Source organism: Sorex araneus, chromosome 1, assembly GCF_027595985.1.
Source record: "Sorex araneus isolate mSorAra2 chromosome 1, mSorAra2.pri, whole genome shotgun sequence".
Classification (NCBI taxonomy): Eukaryota; Metazoa; Chordata; class Mammalia; order Eulipotyphla; family Soricidae; genus Sorex; species Sorex araneus.
Window position 1 is genome coordinate 401,178,653 of NC_073302.1, and position 23,133 is coordinate 401,201,785.

The 23,133-nt window shown below is 37.7% G+C and overlaps 1 protein-coding gene and 1 pseudogene across 11 annotated transcripts in view; one reads left to right on the forward strand and one right to left on the reverse strand.

The window, feature by feature from the left end:
- MAGI2 (membrane associated guanylate kinase, WW and PDZ domain containing 2) overlaps nt 1-23,133 on the forward strand; it is a 1,445,467-nt gene that overhangs the window by 972,122 nt on the left and 450,212 nt on the right. The gene's annotated exons all lie outside the window — the stretch shown is intronic.
- LOC129401459 (U6 spliceosomal RNA) lies at nt 22,310-22,407 on the reverse strand (annotated as a pseudogene).

Below are 23,133 nucleotides of genomic sequence, written 5' to 3' on the forward strand. Positions count from 1 at the left end.
AGTTTAATTAATATATCAATTATTTATTCTATTGACACTAAAACAATTGTTTTTCCATTTTTTTGAAGGACAGGACTGCTTCTAAATATAAAATCCTACTTCCTTCTCTTGCATTATGCTTGAAAATACTGAAGGCATTCTGTTCTGTGCATTTGTCACAGTTCTGTGCATTTTTGGAATTTAGCACCAGTCTACATGGCAGATAAAAAGTCTCCACCTACTACTTGATTCTAAAATTAGTATTTGGGGAAGTGTTGTTTAGCATGCCACTATAGTCTTTTACAAAATGCCACAGAAATAGCAGTTAACTACTAAATATGAGATAACATGGGTCGAATTGCATATAGAGCTCTACTGTATTTCTGTATTTGTTCCTGACCTCAAATCAGTCCTGTGATTTTTTTTTTAATCTTGACACTTTTCCCATCACCCTCCCCACCACCACCCTCAGTGTTATATACTTACCACAAAAATCAGCATAGGTCTGAGAGAATGCTGAGTCTAGGCATCACATTCTGGAGACCTGAGTTCAATGCTCAGAACCACAAGAAAGCAAATTCTGAGCACAGAACCAGCAGTAACCCCCAGTGCTGCTGGTGTGGCCCAAACCCTTCCCCCATCACCTCTCCCCATCACTGAAAACATCACTAAGTTAGAGTGAATATAAAATGTGCTGTGGCTATAATGGTCAGTATTTCCTTGCAGTTGAAATGTGACTGGAATAAGGACCCTTCCCCTCATTCTTTTCCACAAGAGGAAATTTTGTGGGATTGATAGACAAGGCAATTCTATTGCAAACTCAAATTTGTTTTTGAACAAGATGCATAATTCCTGGGTCCCTAGGTTTACTAACCTGAAAAAGGGCAGTGATATTTATTTCACTTAGTTTTGGTTTTACGTGTAAGTATAGAGTTATGCTTGTTGCACCTTGGACTCCAGAGAACTTCCTTCCCTTGAGGTATTGCCTTGAATCAACCATTTAAGCTCATATTGGACAAAGAGGAAGAAATTCATATAACTGTCCTACCTAAAAGAGCTTTTTAATAACACTATGCTGTCTTGGAGAGATGGAAATGAGCAAACCCAAGTAGGCTAAAATTATCCTGCTAGCTAATTCCCGCCTAATATTAATAGATTGGAGGTTTTTCCTCCTCCATCCTGTTCAACCAGCTCTAAATTTTTACAAAGTTATAATTACAGCTGTATGAGCTGGATGGTTCAATTTCTATATTCTTTATCTGGATTCTTTTTTATGTTGCTACAGAAAAAATTGCATAATCTTAATTCCTTTTACCTACATGAGAACTTTTTTCAACTGGCATAAACTCAAGTTTTGAAAGAACTATTAACTTATCTTTAAAAAAATAAATATCAAAAACCCACCTGTATGAAGACAGATATGTTTAGCAATATTCTGGAATAGGAGGAATGGAGGTTGTCTTTTAATAGTAATAGAAAACACTGTTTAGTTCCAGGTTGTTACTTAATTTTTATAGAACTGGCACAACTTAGAAATGGGTACTCTTATTTAAGGATTCTACATACTTTATTTCCCCTTAACTAAGGACTTTGGACTGTTTACTTATGATATTTCTTTTGATATTTTGATTATAATTTCACATATTAGATGTTACCTTATTAATTTTATCTTTTGTAATAATCTTTCTAACTCATAGACCTACTAAGATTATGTTGGCAAAGCACCTGAAAAATTTACCCTTAAATTTACCTTAAACTTGTTACATGCCTGCCAAGAAGTCAGGCTGGAGAATCGCAGGGTCCCTGGGGACACTGGAGGTGGGATTGGTTTTCCAACATCATATGCCAGAAACAATCCTATTATGAACAGCTTTGTAAATCATGGTGTCTTAATTTTTTAATGCAAAAAAGGTATTAAATAGCAAAACAAAATTTACCCTTAGAAAAAGTTCACAATATAGGTTCTAAATTTACTAACTACTCATGTATCAATACTTTAAAATGGAAAAGGTTCATTTATATGCAAACATCAAACTCTAATCTTAAGCCATTAAGAACACATTAATTTGAATAGTATTTTGCATCTCACTGACATTTTTGGTGTTTTTGTTAAAATGAGGAAATTTTAAAGATCTTAATAATAGCACTTCTCAAGTCACTCACTTTCAGTTGTTCAGGTTACTTGTGATTTTATAGTGCCCTTTGAAGTATGTTTCATAAAATATTATATACCCTTTTAGTATTTGAAGTTTGTTGGTGCTAAGAATTACCAACAACAAAAATTAAACCAAAATTATGGCCTTTTAATTATCTTTCCTTGAAGTTCTTTTCTTAAAGTCTGATTTTGGCACAAGTCTAGCTTTTTCTGCTCTTTTTACTATTTTATTTGCTTGGAATATCTTTTCTGATCTCTCTATGGTTGGGTTGGGTATGTCCTTGTGATAGAATTGAGTCTCTTATTAGGCAGCATTTAGTTGTCTTATATTTTTGCTGATAATTACTGATTTTTACCTTTGATACTAATAGCTATACTTTAAGTCTATCAGTTTATGATTTGGTGGTCTTTGGGTCTCATTTTCCCATCTTTCTCTTTTCTAGTCTCCCTATAGGATATTTGAATGCTTGTTTTTTTTTCTGATTTTCCTGTGGGTTATTTGAAATTAATTTCCTTACATATTTGTGTGTATCACCTTTTATAGTTCTCAGAGTAGTTGGATTAAATGTTACAATTATAAATGCAAGTTATTCCTGTCATATACTGTTGATAGATTACCACTTTGTGTAAAGCAACTATGGGAATATGCTAATTGTGTTCCCATCACCTCCCACTTTTAAAACGTATTTGTGGTAAGATTTCTTCTACCTATTAAGTAATGCAGTGCTAATATAATGTTTGCTTCAACTCTAAGGTACAACTTCAGGAGAAGAATAGGTCCAGCAGAATATTACAGTAGCATAGAATACTTGCCTTGCAGTCATATCATTGAACTCAAATCCCCAGTGTTGTTATATGCACAACCAAGTACAAGCCTGGCAACTCAAATCCCCGATGCCAACACTGCACATGATTTTGGCCATACTACAGCCAAGTGTATATAAGCGCCACGTAAGGATCAGAACCCTGTCAAGCACCACTATTAAAAAACATGCATTAACACCATTGCCAAGAAGTTCAATATCTTGCATGCACATGTATGAGCAACACGGCTCCCTGATGAGCACTGCATAATTTGCTTGTCTTACATAAACGGTGTAAGCACAAGAGCACTTTTGTAAGCACTGCTGTAACAAGAAGTATAATCTTCCATGAAAACTGCAGGCAATAGTGTGGCCTGATGTGCAACTAGCCTTAGGTAGTTTACAACCACAGCTATTATATATGAGCACCACAGCCAGACATGTGTGTAATGACTCCTGGTCCTTAAACAGTAGTGTTAACAGTAGTGACGATGTTGTACCCAAGTTTTAGATCCCCAATTGCGGAGAGACCCAGTTCCACACACGATAATGCAATAGCAAAGGAACTTTATTACTAGCCCGAGCCGGTGCTAGCTCAAGCTAGGGCCCAAGTCTCATTCAACTCAGTGGAGTCTTGACAAGGACCCCTACACCGAATTACAAGAAGTTTCTATAAGATTCAGGTTAAGAAACGGTTTATATACTGATCTATTTTTAGCATTGCCCTATTACAACAGTGGTCAGCAATTAGACAGCAGGTACCAGTAACGATCTGGGGTTCTTCCCAAGAAGGGTGCTGCGACCCCTCGTGACTAGCCAGATCCAACTGCCCAGTTTCTTATCTAAGTGAATTACTCAATTGGGAGTTTACCAGAAACTGCAAGTCCTGCTCTGGGGAAACAGAAACTGAGGCCTCGCTGAGACTTAATGTTAGCTGCCGCTTGCCAGCTCAGGCTTCCGAGGAGCCTGCTTTGGGGCCTCACAACGAAAGGGTGTGAGGAATTTTAAAAGTTAAGGAGAGCGATAGCACAGTGGGTAGGACGTTTGCCTTGCATGCGGCCGACCCAGGTACGGTTTCCAGCATCCCAAATGGTCCCCTGAACACTGCCAGGGATAATTCCTGAGTGCAGAGCCAGGAGTGACCCCTGTGCATCACCAGGTGTGAACCAAAAAGCAAAAAAAAAAAAAAGAAAAAATGGAGAATAAGTTATCATATTTACCCCTCTGTTTATGCTCCATTGATTTTCAAAGTTCAAAGCTTTCTTCTCTTTCTGTTTAGCTTTTTTGGGAGAATTTTGTTTAATCATTGTAACTTTGTCAAGTTTGAGATATTCTTTGAATGCTTTTTCTGCTGTGCACTCATTTATCTTGCACTTCTGGGACTTTATGATATAAATTATTATCCTATCAGTGCTTATGACATTTTTATTTTTAATTTTTTATTTTTAAGTATTTTTTCTTTCTGTGTTCATATGGATAAAATTTTATTACTATCTTAGCTTCACTATTCTACTCCATTATATTTTCTCCTGACTCTGAACTCATTCCTCAGATTTTAAATTCTCTTATTGTATTTTTCTATTCTACTGTTCAAATTGGCTCTCCTTCCCCCCCAACTTCCATTGCTTTTATGAGATTTAAATTTTTTCAGTAATTGCAAGAAAATTCAAATTGCATGTTAAGGCAATTTTAGGGTAGTTGTTTTTAAAATTGTCAAGTAATTCCAGTATTTTATTCATCTTGTTATTAGAATTAGTTAGTTTCTCTCATCCAGATGGATATTTTTCTAATTATTGCCATAATGAATTATGTTTGATTATATTCTGAATATATTCCATAAGAATTTTTTAAATGTATATTTAAAATAAAATCTTTTGTTCTATCAGGCAATATCTCTATTTTTCTTTGGAATGTGTGTGTGTCTGTGTTTGTGTATTCTGTTCTATTTTGTAAACACGATTCCAAACACAATACAGTTCTCAGATCCACAAATATTTCTTCAGTTGGTTTAATTCTTACTTGAGAACTCTTAATGAATGTCTGCATATATTACCACCAACCAGGTATGAAAGTTCCTCTCTGAGTTACTTGATGTTACCCGGAAGGAGGTTTGTTTCTAGATCTATAAAATACAGCATATTTTCCCATGCCTCTGGGTTATGTCTTACCAGCTACTGGTGAATATAGATCACCTCTTAAGGATTCTTTGATGCCAGTGGTGCAAGTGCATCAGGAAATATTCTCTCCTGGGGATATGCTGCCCTTTCTGTGCTGTAATATTGTCACTGTAGGTGGTGGAGGAGACCTATGGTTAGATATCCACAGGGAAAATGAGACTGTGCCCAGGTCTATGCTGGATTTCTGATCTTTTTCTGATCCTTTGGCAAGAAAGATTATGGGCTTTTCTGGTCTGTTTGCATGTTTCTTTCTTTGTTTTTGCCTATTAGTGTTTCAGTCTAAGACATACAGGAAGTGAAAAGAAAACCCAGCAAATCTTTAGCTCCCTGGTCAATTGTAAAAAGTACAAATGCGCACACATGGAAGGAGTGATGTGTGTGTTGTGTTCGTGGACTCTCGTCATGGCACGCGCTCTCTCTCAACGTTTGCGTTCAGTGCTCTCGAGCCGCTGTGTATGGACTGGATTGGGATGACTCCTCCTTGTGCTCTGCTTCTGTGTGTGCCGCTGTGCTCTCTTCTGTCTGTCTGTCTATCTGTCTCTGTCTCTGTAATCTCTCCTCTGGTCTCTTCCGATCTCTCCCAATCTCTCTCTCTCTCTGGATCCCTTCTGCTTCTCTCTCTGGAGCCCTCTCTCTCTCACTTCTGACTCTGTTACTTCTGACTCTGATCCTTACTTCTGACTCTGACTCTCACTCGCTTTGTGGTCTTTCTTTCTCCTGCTTCTGGCTCTGATGACTCCCTGATTCTCTTTCACCTTGTGCTCTGCTTCTGTGTCTTTCCCCCCTACTTCTCTTACAGTCTTAATTTATATAGCAATCACATAGGGTGGTGATACAAAGGTGGGTTGAACATTAACAAATCAACAAAGAGGGGAAAGATCACTCTCCAGGAGATTAACGAAGTCTCATCTGAGGAGATTACTCCAGATTACTAGGAGATCCGTTTAAGGGAGGGATCCCATCCAGGGTATGTCCCTTTCTTCCTTCCTCCACTAGTAATCCACTTAATTAGTTATAGTAAATCTACTTCTAATATTTCTAGCAATGTCATTCTGTATGAGCACAGTAAGAGATATATCAAACTTAAAGTTCAGTTCTTCCTGAGGACATTCACTATATATTCCAGACCGCAGTCCTCAGGCCAGGTTAGTCTTCCTAATCCCAGCAGGGTCCTAGTCTCGTCATTACCTTTGGATCATGACAGCATTTGTCTATGACCATGCTCTCAACTTATAGTTGAGTATTGTGGCACTTTGGCCTGGCCCATTTTGATGCCAGGGTAGCTCACAGCTTGCCCTCGGGCCATTCAGTCTCTTGTTGAGATTCTGCTTGTAGGGTGCTAGGAACTAAGGGCAACTGAGTTGAGAAAGATTCCCAGGAGCAAATATTATTAGAGTCAATCAACTCCCAAGTTACAAAAGCATAATATTAATTGTCTTCCTGTGTCCATACAGAAAGGACATTCCTTTAAGGTAAACTAAGTTCCCCGTGGCAAGGCTGAAAGAACAAACCCAATGTTATCCTACAGTCAATCTAATTTTTTTCCATATTCCAGATACTAGATGCATTTATCAAGTTGGGGACCTGAGTGATAATACAAAGGTCATGGTGCTGCCTTGTGTATTTATAACCACAGCACCCTATATGGTTCCTGAGCCTGAGTAGTCTCTGAACACCACTGGGTGTGGTCCAAAAACACAAATATTATCTATTTTGTTATTTTTTTAAAAGATATGTAGAAGAGAGATACAAGGAAAAATGAATTCCTACTATCTTGCCTGGTACATCATATACAAATATCACTTAAAAGTACACTAAGGAACTTTAAACCTTGAAAGTCTTATATTTTCTCTCTGATGCTTCTACCAGCATACTCTGAGGTAGGTAGAGATTTTTAATTCATCCCCCCCAATAATAGTGCTGTAATGTAAAAATGTTGAGGAACTTGTTTAATAATTGTGTATTGGAGCTTTATTTCAGAGGGAGGGGGCAGACACACCCAGCAGTGCTCAGATCTTACTCCTGGCTCTGCACTGAGGAAGCACTCCTGGCAATGCTTGCAGGACCATGTGGGATGCTGAGGATTAAACTGAGATTGACCATGTGCACGGCAATCGCTCTACCCACTGTACTATCTGTCCAGCTCAATACTTGTAAATAGAAAATGAGTCTTTAATTTAAGCACCTGAAAGTAAGAGTCATCTCTGTTGTTTTATCCTCTGGACAATTCCAAAGTGCCCGAGGTAGACTCATGATATCCTAAAGATACATGCTAAAATAAACTGAATAAAATATTTTAACCTTAAATTTTCATATTTAAAATAGGTAGAAAAAATTCTACATATCATCAATATTTTCCATGGGCCATTGTCTCTATAAATAAGACAATCTGTAATGCTACCTAAATATTATGTGATTTATGTTTTTAAACTGACAGCTGTCTGCAAGATATTTTTTAAATTATTTATTTATGTTCTGCTTTGGAGTTGTTTTTTGGGGTTTTTTTGGCTTTTTTTTTTTTGCTTTGGATTTTTAAAAAGAACAATTTTCTGGGGACCAGAGAGATAATGTAGTGCTTAAGGCACATGCCTTAAAAACTGCAGGCCCAGTCTGATCCCCAGCACCACATGATCCCATACATCATGGGGTGGAGCCCTGGTGGATTCCTTGCACTCGTTCTTGTGCTCTCTAATTGATCTGCTGACTTGCTTGGCCCAGAATTGCTGGCAGGAACCTGCAGGCCTCCTGAGCATTGTTTGGGAGGGCCATCCATCAGAAAACAATAAATTTCTCTTTTGTTTTAAATGACTTTACAATTTCTAAAATGTTTGCAGCTAAAATAATGTCACAACAATTTGAGGGAGTGGCAGTATGTTTTGGGCCACACCCAGCTATCCTAGGGGTTTATTCCTGGCTCTGAATTCAGGGATCACTCCAGTTGGTGCCAAGAAACCCTATGGGATACTAAGTGAGCTGGGTGCAAGGTGAACTTGCTGTATTATTGTTCTGGCCTGTGGAACAATTTCTTAAGAGCTAAATGTTGGTCTCTGTTATTAATGCTGAAGCATGGCACTGTTTGTCTTTCAGTGGGTAGACCTGTTTACCAAACCAAAAAGCAAAGCAGATAGGTGAGATACTTTTTCAGAAGAAGGAGAAACACATCAACTCACAGCCAAGTAACTGAACTTGACTTGTATTTGAAACAGAAACTTCAGTTCATTTGCTGAGGTAAAATGATCTGATTCTCCTCTCACCCCTATAAATTTTGGCTTCCTAAATTATATCTATCACTGAACAGTACTTTCCAAAGTCAATGACTATTTTTAGTTTAAAAGCTCACTCTTAAAAACCAGATCAAGTGGGAAAAAAAAACGGGTCTTTAAAATATAATCCAATGATTTATGATTGTTGTCTAACCACAAAGCATTTTATACAAACTGTTACAATATATATCTAATGATATATATTATACTCACCCATCAGTACTCAAAGGCCACATATGTAGCTGTTAAAAAACTCATGTCTTCAAGGAACTGTATTTTCAAGGGCTCAAAAATTTGTGCTCTTTCTGGAAATAAATTGAGCTTAAAATGATCTCATCATGGGGCAGAAATTATATTGTAGCAGGCAGGGCTCTTGACATGCATGCAGCCCTCCTATGTTTAATGCACAGCCCTTTATATGGTCCCTTGAGCCCTACCAGGAATGATCACTGAGGGCAGAGCCAGAACTAAGCCCTGAGCATTACTGGGTGTGACCCTCCCCCACATACGCCCCACAAAAAAATAAATAAAACGAAAATGATGTCTTCAGATCAAAGGAGGCAAGCAGTGTTTTGGTATTTTGATACCAAAATCATGTAAGGAATCCAAATATATTTAGAGCCACTACCTCCAAGCCCCCCACTTCAAACCAGCAATATAAATCAAAGTGAAATTTTATTGGTGACTCTTGCGCTGGAGTTTCTTACTAGTAAATGATAAATCACAGGTTTTATACTTTCAGTTGCTTGCCCTATAAAACTAAATATTGACAATTTATATAGGTTTTCTAATATTTGCTTTCATTTAAAAATCTCCCTCATTATCTTTTCAACGTTTTGTACTTTTATATGAGTTCCTTCTATCCTGAAACTTGTTTGCATAACCCAAATCTTTTCTTTGAAACTGTTCTCACTTTTACAGTGCTGCTTTAGTCTATTTTATCATTATTTTATTTTATTAATCTTTTATTTTTTATTTATTTTTTAAAAATTTTTTATTAGTGAATCACCGTGAGGTACAGTTACAAACTTATGAGCTTTCGTATTTGCATTTCAGTCATACAGTGATGGTTTGCCCATCCCTCCACCAGTGCCCATTCTCCTCCATCAATGTTCTCAGTATCCCTCCCACCACCCCCATCCTCTCCCCCACCAGCCCACCCTTCCTCTGTGGCAGGGCATTCCCTTTTGTTTCCTTTCCTTTTGGGTGTTGTAGTTTGTAATAGAGGTATTTTATCATTATTTTAAAGGCAGTCTTTTGCCTTGGATTCTGGTTCTTAAATCATTCATGTGTCATTTTACACCATTTACTATAAATTACCTACATGCAGATGAAGGAAGTTGATCCCTATGACAAATATTTATAGGATCACAGCTCTGCTTGTAGAATTGTGCTATGAACCTTGAAAAATGCAAATAAATTCAGAACCTGAACCCATTCTTCAAAAAACAAGATAAGTGAAAACATAACCTACTAAATTCTTCTAAATAATAAAGTTTAATGCTGGTGTGAGGAAATATCCATTTCACCAGGGAAAACAGAAGATGACCACCAACAGCAAGCATGTTTGAAGAAGGACTGGTGAAAGTGAATTTGAGCAAACTTAAATGGTGGTCTGCCATGATGACCTCTCAGTGTCTGTGTTGCAAGCTGTAATGCCCAAAAGTAGAAAGAGAGTATGGGGAATATTGTCTGCCTTAGAGGCAGGGGGAGGGTGGGAGAGAGGGGGTATACCTGGGATACTGGTGGTGGGGAATGTGCATGGGTGGAGGGATGGGTGTTTGATCATTGTGAGATTGTAACCCAAACATGAAAGCTTATATCTCATGGTTATTCTATAAAATTTAAATTTTTTTTAAAAAAGGTGGTTTGCACGTGCAGTCATTCTCATATATCCAACAGTTTTTGTTGAATTGCCTAAACATTTGTTGACCTCTCTTTTATCTCTTCCTTTTCTCCTTGGGTTGTTGTTCTCACTCCCAAGGCTTTATCTCCCATCTATATGCTGATGACTCGCAATTTTTCCCTTCAACTCTGATAAATTCTGCCTTCTACTATAAATAAGAGTTAAGTGTTCTATTAGTTCCTTAGCACTCCCTTAGGTTGATTTCCATCCTGTGATGATCACATAGGTTGATTTTCAATAGCTTTGTCCTCCATTTCAACTCCAACTAGGTCTATACTTGTTATATTATTTTTCTTTTTATAATTTCCTGTAAAAGACATAAAAACTACCCTTTCCTTAACTGATATTAATCTCACATGTGTTCTTTATTCTTTGGTCTGTATTTTTACCTATGAAATTCTTTATGCAAGGAAGTACTTTTTGGATTTCGCTTGTTTGTTTGGGTATTTTTTTCCGCTTTTTGGGTCACACCTGACATTGCACAGGGGTTACTCTTGGTTCATACACTCAGGAATTACTCCTAGGGAGGGGGACCATATGGGATGCTGAGAATCGAACCCGGGTAGAACATGTGCAAGGCAAACGCCCTACCTTCTGTGCTATCACTCCAGCCCCAAGGAAATACTTTTTATGAAATTTGTAAGATTTGCTTTCTTTAAGATGCTCTTTCCAAGTCCTCCTTCAATGTGCTTAATTAGGTATCATCTACCTACTACTCACTCTGCTTTCATTTTTAACATAACCTTGAAATTGTTATTCTTATATTAAAAATTATGATTTCCATCTCACTTAATTTCATTTCTCTTTCTGGGGAACATTGCCAATGGTTGTTATTTTAGTGTTTCTATTGTCCTCTCTAATTATTGTCTGCTTTTGTTTGTTTGTTTTTGCTTTTTGGGTCACACTCAGTGACACTCAGGAGTTACTCCTGGCTCTGCACTCAGGAATTACTTCTGGCGGTTCTTGGGGGACCATATGGGATGTCAGGGATTGAACCCAGGTTGGCCGCAAGCAAGGCAAATGCCCTACCTGCTGTACTATTGCTCCGCCCCCTGTCACTGTCTTTAATGCAAGATTCAGGTATAAGGCATACTAGCATTTTACATAAGGCAAATGTTAAAGAGTTCCAAATACCAACTTGGTATGTCATTTAAATGTTGGTAGCACTGCAGCACTGTCGTAGCACTGTCGTCCAGTTGTTCATTGATTTGCTTGAGCAGGCACCAGTCACATCTCCATTGTTACTGTTTTTGGCATATCGAATATGCCATGGGTAGCTTGCCAGGCTCTGCCATGAGGGCGGGATACTCTCGGTTGCTTGCCGGTCTTTCCAAGAGGGATGGAGGAATCAAACCGAGATCAGCTGTGTGCAAGGCAAATGCCCTACCCACTGTGCTATCGCTCCAGCCCTTTAAGTGTTGGTCACTGTCACTGTCATCTCGTTGCTCATCGATTTGTTCGAGCGGGCATCAGTAACGTCTCTCATTGAGAGACTTATTGTTACTGTTTTTGGCATATCCAATATGCATGGGTAGTTTGCCAGGCTCTGCCAAGCAGGCTTGATACACTCGGTAGCTTGCCGGGCTCTCCGAGAGGGGCGGGATAATTGAACTCGGGTTGGCTGCATGAAAGGCGAAAGCCCAACTGCTGTGCTATTGCTCCAGCCCTTTAAGTGTTGGTATGATATTAAAATAGAAGAATATTGAATTTAAACCCCCATAGTGAAGAAGCTCCTGATAAAATTACCATCCAATAGGTAGATAAGCATATGACTTAAAGAAATGAGCATTTGGAATTCCTCATTTTTTTATTGATTCACTGTGAGATAACAAAACATTCGTGCTTGAGCTTCAATAATATAGTTGTCAAGCACCCATCCCTTCACCAGTGCCCATTTCCACCAGCCAAATCCCCAATATCCCCCCGTCCCACCAACCCATTCCACACCTCACCCTGCCTGTGTGGCAGACAATTTGCACAATACTCTCTCTAATTTAGTTACCTTTGATATTTCGGGACCAGTTCCACTACCTCTCATACCTGCCGAAAATGCAATGCTAGACAATGTGTTTTGTATTGTTTGCTATGGATACAACAAGGAATTCTAAACTTTTGATAATTAGGATCTGAAGAGATCACTGCAGCAAGTTGCTCATGTCCGAGATTCATTTGTGTGTCTCTGGATCATGGTGTGGGAGTTAAGTAGACGGTGGCCTCATGTGGCCATATGGTGTGGGGGGAGGAGAAGGACCCACTCCTCCCCTGTCCCATGAGACTTGGGATTTGCCACCACTGCCACTGGTACCCGGTTATATTTTTATAACAAAAAAACTTAGATCTTTCTCTATCTTTCATGAATTTTAAATAAGAATAGTTTGCATTTCCTTTGTCTTGATGAAAATTTAATACATATTATCTATCTATATGTTTTTTTTATTAATGAGTCACCGTGAGAGTGCAGTTGCAGAGTTTCGTGCCTGTGTTACAGTCATACAATACTCAAGGATCCACTCAGGATAGGAGAGGCAGGTTGAAATCAGACTATAGATTGAACAGAATAGCTACCCAGTATCGCCATTCAAACCATAACACCCAAAAGGAGAGAGAGAATACTAAGGAATTCCCTGTCACATGGGCGGGGGGAGGGGCAGGAGGAGGGCGGATAGCAAGGGGGGGAAGGGAGGGACCCTGGGGCCATCGATAGAGGAGAATGGGCACTGGCTGAGGGATGGGTACTTGAGTATCATATTATCTATATTTTGTGTAAAAAAAGTCTCATCTTTTTTTTCATCATTCAGATAAGGATTAATGTCTTCACTACTAACTGTATAGGCTTACATTCCCCTCGTTTCATTTGTCCACTCACCATTCCTATTCCACTGAGAGCATGATTTATTTTTTACAAGAATCTGGCCCCTGGAAATGGAAAGTTGGTGGAGGCTTATTAAAATTTATATATATCACTTCAAATTTTGAATGTGTGATATAACAATTACTTTATCTAATAATATGAGCTTGGTAATCCTTGATAACTTTCATATTGAACTCAATTAGAAAATCATTGACTGGGACTATGTCATATTAATTCTCTTTTCCACATAATTTTGCAATTTGCTCTGTCCAAAAGTCTGAAACTAAGATTTATGAGTTTTTTATTTTTTCAAATTTAATTTTAATTTCAGTTAATTTTTATTGAGTTTTCATTTCAAACCACTCTGGAAATCACTGGTTTATGGTTACAGAGCTACAATGTCAACCCATCTGCCAGTGTTTCAAGATGCCTCTCCACAATTCCTTGGTCCTTCTGCTCTTCCTCCTCAGTTCTCAGTTCTGTTGATAGTGGTTTTTGTTGTTTGGGGCCACACATGCTAACGCTAATTCTGTGCTCAGGGATCGCTCCTGGAGAGGGGCAGGGAATGTAAGTGTTGACTGGAATCAAATCAAGATCAGCCAGGTGTATGGCAAGCTCCTTGCCTGTTGTAATATTTCCCATCCCTGATTCTGACTTTTTCAAGAGTCTAACTGTATTATAATCCAATGTCTTATACTAGTGTACTATCATGTTGATTCTTCATCTTCACATGACTCATGATATGGGAAAGCAACACATGCTATTACAGAGCTTATTGAGAAAAAAGTCCACATTTTAGGTAAATGAATAGACCCGTGGCATTATTTGTTTGTTCTTTTATTTTCCTAAATAAGAGAGAATTTCATTGGTTTATTCTCTCAGTAGTGCCAGTCTATGGAACTATATGGACAAAACCTTTATAAACTGTAAGGCTTGGGTCGATGGTGCTATTAGACTGTGTATAATAAAAGTGATTTGTGTAGTTGTTATTTCCCTGATAATCAAAAAGAAAGCACTGAATTTTGAGGGGACTGTGGCTGTTTCATGGCTAGTTCACCTATTTGTATGCCTGATCAAAGAGTCATTTAATATATTTCCTTACTCCCTTTCCTGTTTTCTTTCCTCCCTATTTTCTGGCTTTTTCGTTTAATAGCTTCTGACTTAGAGTTTTTATTTGTGAGATTATTTGGACTAATGGAGGTTGAAGAGATGTTATGTTTTGATCTCCAAATATCAATCATTGCATTCATATATGAGAAATACCTGTGATTAGGGGCTGGAGTGATAGCACAGTGGGTAGGGCATTTGCCTTGCTTGCAGCCAACCCAGGTTCGATTCCCAGCACCCCATATAGTCCCCTGAGCACCACCAGGGGTAATTCCTGAGTACAGAGCCAGGAATAAACCCTGTGCATTGCTGGGTGTGACTCAAAAAGAAAAAAAAATACCTGTGATTAAATACCTGTGATCAAACTAGAAGTCTCATACACTCATTTGTGTTTTCTCCTCTGTCCTCTGTGTCAATTTGTTTTATTGTATTATTTTCTTTGGGGTCCACACTCAACAGTGTTCAGGGTTGCAACTGGTTCTATGCTCAGAGGTCACTCATGGTAACACTCAGGGACCATCTGCAGTGCTAAGGACTGGGCCAGTGTTGACTGCATGGAAGGTAGTCTCCCGCTAAGCTTGAAGGCATAAGCCAAAAAAAGAGATCAGAATAAAAAACAAACAAAAACATTTTTTCTCATGAAATGAAATGAAGATTTTGGGGAGTCATAGAGAATTATGTAATGTGTGTGTGTGTCTGTGTGTGTGAAAGTTGATAAGCATAGTGAGATAAAGAGAATAAATGTTGCTATAAATTTATAGGATATTAGAGATAAGTACCTGAATGCCATCCAAAATTCAACAGATAAATTTTATTATCTCAGGTATGAATATCATAAAGCATGGAAAATATAGTTATGATTCCAACCAAGAAGCATAGAGTTTGTTGAAAAATAGCTAAATAATGGGACTATAGGGTAGCAATCCAAGGACAATTGAGTTCCTACTTCAGATTCTGTTAAATTATACCACAGCTGCTTTGCTGACATTGCTTACAAGATAATTATATTTTCCAAATAATTGTCATGGATATCAAATTTTATCCAAATAACCAGCCCGTTAAAGACTAAAAAGTTCATACACATTAAGTGATCAAGAACTAGAGCAGTATAATAATTTGCCAAAGCGAGTTGCTGGTAGAACTACAATGAGAATCCTTTGCTTTTGCTTTTTCTCTTTCTCCCTATTATACAGCTACTAGGCATGAGGCAGAAGCCTAGGATAAGTAACCATCATGAGTTCCAGCGATTTATAATGCTCACTACTTCTCTCCTACAAGATGTAAAGCCTCAGTACTTCTGTAGCTATTAAAATAGAAAATGAGAACAGCATATGTTTAAGATTATGCTGTTTAGCGTTATTGTACAACTTGGGAATTCATACTTAGAAGAATGCTTTTAGTGCTCTCCCAACATTCTGTTGGATTTAAACATCCTATTAAGTGGAATGGTATTATGGTTACCATTTGCTACTATCATTCAGCACACATGGTACCTGCAATTCTTAAAAATACAGTATTCCCTAGAGGATGATAAAAGCTGTCTTGAACTTATTAAATGCTTAGATTACTTCAAGGGCAATAGACTGTCCTTCAAAGAAAAAAAATTCTCCTATTAAAACTTTTAAAACTAAAACTTTGTGTGAAAAGTTTCTCCTTATTAAATTCACTCTATTACTGCTACAAGGCAAGACAGATTCTGTAAATATTATTAGCTGCTCCTTGCTTCTACAGTCCTTGTTGTCTGAATTTGTGGTGTCATGAAAGTTGTTGCATTTTTCTTGAAATCTATCCCAATGTTGTGTATAATAAATGTATATAAATTCATAGACAAATCTTGTGAAAAAATAACTTAATTTTTTACCTAATTATGAGACCAAATTTTGATAAATATATACATATACATGTATGTATATTTTGCTACATTTTGCCTAGAAAGCAAATTTGTAATAGCAGCAAAAATGGTGATGATTTGAAAAGATAAAATGATGCTCTGCAAGACTAACCATTGTAATAATTTAATACTATTTGAATAACTCCAAGATACTCGAGTATAGTGTGCAAATCTTATAGGTTTATCTGTAAGAATTTGGATACTCCCTAGTCCGTGGATTTCCATCTTAGTTCTGCCAGTAATAGAAACTGGACAAGTTACTTCCGCACTTCTAACTACCTTGGTATCTGAATTTATAAAGAAAGAAAAATATATCTTCCTCATAGGTTACTATGAAGGTTAAATGGATTCAATTGAATCTTACCATAAAGATTCAAATGAATTCAATTGAATGGATTCAAATATATAAAGTGATTTGAACAGTGTCTAGAATTTAATAAATATTACATAAGTGATTTCTCTTATTATTAAGAAAAATCATTTTTTCTAACAGTTTTTCCTTAGGCTACAATATACTTTCTAAATAAGTGAACTTCTAAATGAGTAAACATACTTTAAATTTTTCTTTAAAATTTATTTTAAAAATCCCAAGATTTAGTTTTAGACATCCTTTTACTATATACCCTACCATTGTTTTGTATGTGAAAAGTGTTAACACTATGATCTCATTTAACTTCCATATTAGTGCAACAAGATATATAATGTCAATCACTTTATAGAAAAAAACTTATAATCAGCTCATTATTCTAGTATACTTAGAAAACTTTAAAAGGCCTAGAAAATAAAATCTAGGCTAATGTTTCTTCATTTATATCATTTCCCACTCTATTCTAATTGTTTTGATAGTACCACTGAAAGTTCAGATAATGTCTTTTATAAAAAAATGAAACAGATTGTATCATCTTCCATGTGGCCTTTTTAAAAAAATAAAGTCAGTAAACACAATTATCCTAAAAAAAAGCAATAGAAATTTTTTATTCATAAGTGAGCCCATGATATACGTCATCCAAGTAAAAACTTTAGGCTAGAGACAAGTATTTAGCACTACCACAGAAAATAGAGAATCTCAGTAATTTGTTATTGCACAAAGAATTATTTAATGAATGTTTGGATCTTTGCAAAGAAACTTTGTGCTTCAACCTTGCTGAGAATTCTTTTTTCTTTTTCCATAGATAGTGATACTTTTATTGGTGATACTTTATTTTGTTTAATATTGATTGTTTTGGCTTTGGGGCCATGCCTGGAGGTGATCAGGACTTATTTCTGGCTCTTTGCTCAGAGACCACTCCTGACAGAGCTTGGGGGGACTATATGAGGTACCTAAGACCAAATAAGGGTCAGCTATGTTAAAGGCACATGTCATATTTATTGTACTATCACTCTGGCCCTTATTGGTTGATCCTACTTTAAATGCTTACCTCAAAGATATATTTATATTCATCCTATCATAATTTCACAAATACCAGACATGATTATAAAGTTGACTTCTTTCTGAAGTATTTTATACAAGAAGCCCTTCCTAATTGACCCACAATGTTAGGCCAACAAATAGCAATTGTCTTTCTATTTGAAAATTCAGTCCCCTTATTATGATTATTTATCTAAATTTCTCTATTTTGTCTGGAAGCAGTAATTTTAGTGGCTGATTCAAGTTGCTTAACAAATCCACATATACTTTGTAACATCTGAAAAACAATTATATATATATATATATTTGACAATCATATGCCCAAATGATCTATAATACTTTTTGATTATGTTGCATCAAAACAAATTGTATTCAGCAATTTTAGTCAATTAAGAACAAATTACCAAACCCTTTAAATTCTTTTTATAGCCTTTCATCCGTAATCCTCAAATCACTAAAGAATAATATATTAATTCTTATTAATATCTTTTAACCAAATTATCACACTAATTTTGTCCCAGTTTTCTGTTGATTTTACTTTTAAAGCTAAGCAGTGCTGATCAAACATAGTTTCTGCTGTTTAATGAATATCCTAGATGCAAATAACAAATTCCACAGTAGGCTGTGTGAAAAAAAAATGGAACAAAATGTGAAATTTTTCCTACAAAGAGGGAGTAATGATCTTTCCTTTATTTTGTTTTGTTTAGAATAACAATATGTCATGTCAACACAATGTTTCATGCCAACACAATGGCTAGTGGACTGGGTTAGAGAGATGTTGTCAATATTTCTGAAGGTAGTTTTCATAATCAGAGAAACATAGGCTTTGGATTTTCAATGGAAAAATAGTAAAGTCACAAGGGCCTGAGGGATATCAGAAAAGGAAGACTGAATGTGTCCACAATATTAGATATTTTTCAACATAAGTCATGGGCTTTTCCTTAGTTTAAAATCACCATGATAGGTACTAGGTATAGGAAACTATACATGCAAAAATCACAAAGAGAAGTTACAAGAAAAGATGAGATGAGGAAGAGAGGGAAAATCAGCCATATTTTGGGGTGCACTAACATCTATTAACTTCTGGCTCCAAAATATAACACTGGGTATCCCAGTATAGAACTAAAGTCAATACAAGCAAATTTTCCTAGATAAGAGTCACACACGAATAGGCTCCAGACAAGCTCTACTATTGAGAAATGAACATCATTTAAAAAGTAATTGGGAGAAGAGCTAGGAGAAGACTCAGTGATAAAGCACTTGCTTTTTATGTGCGAGACCCTAGGTTTGTTTTTCTTCTCTTTAATTTCTTTCCTTCTTATTGAATCATCATGAGCTACACTTACAAAGCTTTCATGTTTGAGTTTCAGTCATACAATGATCGAACACCCAATGCTCCACTAATGTACATTTTCTACCACCAAAGTCCCCGGTATCCCTCCCACATCCTAGCCCTTCCCCTGCCTCTATGGCAGACAATTCCCCCTATAGTTTCTACTTTTGAGTATTATGGTCTTCAATACAAATACCAAGCAGCTATCACATTTGGTCCTTTATCTATTTTCAGTACACATCTCCCATCCCAAACTACCCCTGCAATCATCACTGACTTAGTGATCCCTTCTCTATTCCAGCTGTCTTCTCTCCAGCTCATGAAGCAGGCTACCAACCATTGAGCAACATTCCTGACTCTGTCTCTACTGTCCTTGGATGTCAATCTCATATGGTGTTATTTTATATTCCAGAAATGAGTGCAGTCATTCTATGTCTGTCCTTCTCTTTCTGACTCATTTCACTTAACATGATACTCTCCATGTTTATCCATTTATAAGCAAATTTCATGACTTCATCTCTCCTAACAGCCGCATAGTATTCCATTGCGTAGGTGTACCAAAGTTTCTTTAAGCAGTTGTCTGTTGTCAGGCAGTCAGATTGTTTCCAGATTCTGGCTATTGTGAACAGTGCTGCAATGAACATAGAGGTGTAGAAGTCATTTCTACTGTGCTTTGCTGCATCTTCAAAGTATAATCCCAGAAGTGGTATTGCGAGGTCATATGGAAGCTCAATTTCTAGTTTTTTTAAGGAATGCCCATATTGTTTTCCAAAAGAGCTGTGTGTATTCAAAATATGAATTCGAAGCCATGACACTCTCTTGCCGCCTGCATTTGGTGGTGTAGGGCCGCTTCCCCAACCCTACATGGACAATGGCAATGGGCTGGCAAAGGAGGACACAAGGGCCAGGCTGGTTGGTTATCAGTTTCAGTTTATTCCAATCTCATCTCTCTCCGCCTCCTTCCAGTCTCACCCACTCTCATATTCCTCCTCTATCACTCTCAATTCTCTCTTCCTGATTCTCCTCGATTCTCCCCCTCCTGCCCACTCTTATTTTTTTCTTTTTGGGTCACACCTGGCGATGCACAGGGGCTACTCCTGGCTCTGACTCAGGACTTACTCCTGGTGGTGCTCGGGGAACCATATGGGATGCTAGGAATCTAACCCAGGTCGGCCACATGCAAGACAAATGCCTTACCTTCTGTGCTATTGCTCCAGCTCCGCACTCTTATAGCCTTCGTTATATCCCAAATTATGAGGGGTTGGGGTAGCAATTACACATAGGTGTGGTCATGCAATCAACAGATATAAATTCCTTCCCCCAGGGTAAGCTTCTTCTAGGACAAATATTCATCCAGCAAAATATCCCGCCTAAGGGTGAAATACCATCTAGGGTTGCAGTTTTTTTTTTTCCTTAGTCCAATAACCTTTTAAACATTCATCTTAGTTCTGTCACTGTCACTGTCACTGTCATCCCATTGCTCATCGATTTGCTGGAGGGGGCACCAGTAACATCTCCAATGTGAGACTTGTTACTGTTTTAGGCACATCAGATATGCCACGGGGCTTGCCAGGCTCTGCCACGTGGGCAAGTTACTCTCAGTAGCTTACCGGGCTCTCCGAGAGGGGCAGAGGAATCAAATCTGGGTCAGCCTCATGCAAGTTGAACACCATACCAGCTGGGCTATTGCTCCAGACCATCTTAGTTCTACTTCTTAATAATATTATTCATTTTGTTTTGACACAGTAAGAGATACAGTAAGCTTATAGGGTGGCTCTCCTGGGGACATCTCACTATAGATCTCAGACTACAATGCTCCGTCCAGATGAGCCCTTCCTAACCCTAAGCAGGGTCTTTGTCCAGTTGCTAATCTGGATTATGACAGAATTTGTCCATCACCGTGCTCTTAATTTATAGTTAAGTATTACGGCACTTTGGACTGGCCCATTTTGATTGCAGGGTAGCTCATAGTTTGCCCTGGATCTATCCAGTCCCTCATCAGAACCCTACTTTGGAGGTGCTAAGAACTAAGGGCAACTGAAGCTTCAGTTGAGTAAACCGATGTCCAGGACTGAATATTATTTGGAGTCAATTAACTCCCACGTTATAAAAGCATAGCATTAACTGTCTTCCTGTGTCTATACAAAAAGGACATTGCTCTAAAGTAACTATGAAAAGGACATAAGGAGATGAGAAAAGCAATATTTTACTTACAAATACAAATCCAGAGTCCTTAGACAAATCTAACCTCACAAGTCAACAGAGTCTGATTTGGGGATAAAGGTGATTGTCTGGTTGGGGAAGCAGAGCACAGAGAAAAAGTTAAAGATAAACAAAGTAATGGGAGTACCTTGGGAGCACTGTGATGGTCTAACCCAATAAACCTAAGTTCTCTGCAGCCAGGAAGAAAGGACAAGCCAGTGTTATTCTACAGGACGGACTAGTCGGCATTCCCACCAACAGTGAAAGAGAATCCCTTTCTCCCCACATCTGCCCCAGCACTGGTTGTTCTTGTTCTTTTTGATGTGTGCCAGTCTCTGTAGTATGAGATGATATCTCATTGTTGTTTGGGTTTGCATCTCCCTTATGATTAGCAATGTAGAGCATTTTTTCATGTGTCTTTTGGTCATTTGTATTTCTTTTTTGAGAAAGCTTCTGTTTATTTCTTCTACCCAATTTTTGAGGGGGTTGGAGGTTTCTTTCTCGTACAATTTTACTAGTGGTGAGACCCTAGATTTGATCCTGTACTCACCATCAACCCCCACCTCAAAAAGACAAAGAAAATAGAGGATCCAGGGAAATAGTTCAGAGAGCCAGAGTACATATTTTGCTGGTCGGAGCCTTGGGTTTCACCGCCACATAGTCCCCCAAGCACCACTAAGTGTAAATTCCCTTAACACCCCCCAAAATAATTACAAGAGGCAAAGTCAATTATATTTCAACTGGAGTTATTAAATTCAAAAGGTCTTATTATGAAGGTTTGAGAACCTTTGTACGTGGAATGATCAGAATTATTTCATTTTATTTTTTCTTTAATTTTTCTCTACCAAATTTTATTATTTTTTAGCCATGATGGCTTACAGTAGCACTGTCGTCCCATTGTTCATCAATTTTCTCAAGCGGCACCCATAACGTCAACATTGTTAGACTTCTTGTTACTGTTTTTGGCATATCAAATATGCTATGGGTAGCTTGCCAGGCTCTTCCATGCAGGCGGGATACTTTTGGTAGCTTGCTGGACTCTCCAAGAGGGATGGAAGAATGTAATCCAGGTCTACCACATGCAAGGCAAATGCCATACCAGCTGTGCTACTGCTCCAGCCCGATGGCTTACAGCATGTTTTCAATTTAGACACTGTGATTTACAATTCTGTTGTAAATAATAAAAGTTTCAAGCCTACAATATTCCAACTCCACACTCACTATCAGTGCCAGCATTAAAGTGGGGTACTTCATAAAGTTACATATCATCTTTGTGCAAAGGGTAATCTTCTCTGATTTATTCCAGTTTTTGTTTACATGCTGCCAAAGCAAGTCCTGTGAAGGCTTTCTTTACCAGGAATGGTGTTAAAGCAAAGGAAGAAATATCTTCCTCATTGATATGGTCTACAGGGTGATTTTTCAGTTGGGATGTGCATTTATGTAGCACCACTTTCTCAATTCTTGACTAAAGAAAAGAATTGTATCATGGAATTGGTCTCATTTGTGAACTCTGCTGTCTAGAGTTTAAGAAGGTGTTCCACAGAATAAATAAAAAATAATAATGTAATACTTTATTTCCTCCTCATCATCATTATCCTGTTGATCATCTTGAGCAACTTCAGTAATGTCTTCAGATTTGATGAAGACAGCACTGCTGTTTTCTTGAGCAACTTCAGTAATGTCTCCATTCGTCCTAGCCCTGAGATTTTAGAAGCATCTCTTTACTCATCCTTCCCAAAGGTGCCACATTAGAGGCTCTTCCAGTGTCAGGGGAATGAGACCCATCATTGTTACTGGTTTTGGCATATGAATATGCCATGGGGATCTTGCTATTTGACCCTTGCTATTTGATTTCTATTTGATCCTTATCGTCAGTGTTTCTATTTAGAGGGTGTTTCACAAATATTGGTCAGGTAGTTTACTCTTTATGCCTCCCTGTCACTTTATACAGAAATTAACAGAAGCTGTGCCTAGTCTTCAGTGAGCATGTGTTTATAATACAATGAATCTATATTGTGATTTAAATCTAATCTGGTTTGCTACAAATCTGAAATTCCT